The sequence below is a fragment of the Epinephelus moara genome, chromosome 21 (genome assembly GCF_006386435.1).
Source record: "Epinephelus moara isolate mb chromosome 21, YSFRI_EMoa_1.0, whole genome shotgun sequence".
Classification (NCBI taxonomy): Eukaryota; Metazoa; Chordata; class Actinopteri; order Perciformes; family Serranidae; genus Epinephelus; species Epinephelus moara.
Genome location: NC_065526.1, coordinates 20151590 through 20153274, shown reverse-complemented (window position 1 = coordinate 20153274; position 1685 = coordinate 20151590). Strand labels below are relative to the sequence as shown.

The window sequence follows — 1685 nt, the reverse complement described above, 5'->3', positions numbered from 1 at the left end:
GCCATATGGATTTTTACTAAACTTGGTAGATATGTAGAACAGGATGCCTCAAGGTGACTGGAGAAATTTAACTCTAATTGGCAACTGGGTGGCGCTATAACAACAGAAAAATGCTTAAAAATGGCTAAAATGCGACCGATCGCTATGGCTCCCCCTGTGGCCGAATGTTTGGTTGTTGTTTTTTCTAACTTTTGGTATCATGGTATGGTATGCTGTACATAATCACAGAAACTGTCAGTGTGTCATTCTGTCTGTCCTACGTTTTTCAAAAATTCTGTCTGAATACATTGCTCTTCTTAATGGGTTCAGTTGACTATCTAATCTGCAATTTCCAATTACCTGTATCCCAAACACACACCATGTGAAACTGTACGTGGGCAACTGTGCACTCAATGGGTATGGACTAGTTACTATAGTTTATGAGACAGAGAATAACATCTGCAGTTATATGCATCAGACATATGCTGATGTCGTAATGAAGTAGGCTTGAGTATAATTTCTTGCAGATGAACACATTTTTTTATTTTAACCAGTCTAACACAAGTAGTATAATGTCATTGTTAAAACAGCAGGCATTCATGACACAGCAATTAATGACCACTATGTGTTAATATTTACCTGTAAACGGATTTTCTTGCTCTCAAGAAGAAGTAGTGCTGCACTGTCAAATCGCGTTTTCCTTTAGTATTTTGTCCCGAATGACGTACCGTCATTTTGCCGTAAAACAACGTTAGCTGTCGCAATCTTCGGTCCAGAAACAGAGGTCACAACACAGGATCAGGTACAGTGGGTATTTCTGTTACATAAACTCTTACCTTTCCATATTCTGTTGCTTTTTCACAGTGGCTGACAGCACTATCCTAACACATATGAAGGTGAAGATAGTGCGTCTTACAACAAATGCTGCCATTTTACTTATTTATCGAGGGGACGTAGCTAGCAGTTAGCTAACGTAACGTTAATGCTAGCTGAGCCTACCATCGCTTCACTGCTGTTTGTCGTCACTTTGACTTAAAATCAAAGTTTAGATCCATCATGTACGACGGAATCATTTATTTTTAGGTGGATCAGTTAGATAAGTAATTAGTCATAGTGAGTGGATTGAGATAGCGAGTCACTGATAACGTCAGGCGTGTGTTAAATGTTAAGTAACGTCCGACACCTGTCAGTATTAGCAGGTTTAAAGGGCAACTAAGGTATTTTTCAACCTGGCCCCTGTTATCACACATGTTTGTGTCTAAGTGAGTAATGAGAACAGCAATTTTTTAAACTGGTCCAGTACTGAGCGAGAGGGCTGCAGTCAGCAGCAGCGAAACAGGCTTGACCACTTGGGGTATCTGTGCATCCTCAATTTATGTCCACTAAAGAGTGTTTTGTTTTGCTCCTGACGGGCTCAGGTTATTGTTGTAAGTGTCTGACAACATCACAAAAAGGATCCTTACAGAGATAGACCTTTGTGTTAAAGGGCCAGTGTGTAATATTTGGCATGGTTTATTGTCAAATCTGAATCTGAATCTGAATATTCTACCCATTAATATGTTTATACAAGTGTATAATCACTATAAAATAAAATTCGTTTGGTTTTCGTAGCCTTATAATTATGCTTATATATATATATATATATATATAGCAAGGGCCTTGCTTTAGAGAGGTCGCCATCTTGCGCTGCCATGTATGTACGGCAG

General features: G+C 39.0%; 1 protein-coding gene across 1 annotated transcript in view; it reads left to right on the top strand.

Annotated features, from left to right (window-relative positions):
- Positions 1 to 646: 646 nt before the first annotated feature.
- The window catches only part of ndufb3 (NADH:ubiquinone oxidoreductase subunit B3), a 4799-nt gene continuing 3760 nt past the window's right edge, over positions 647 to 1685 (top strand). The window contains exon 1 of the mRNA XM_050074679.1: positions 647 to 781. The gene's annotated coding sequence lies outside the window, so the exon portion shown is untranslated. The remainder of the gene's footprint in view (positions 782 to 1685) is intronic.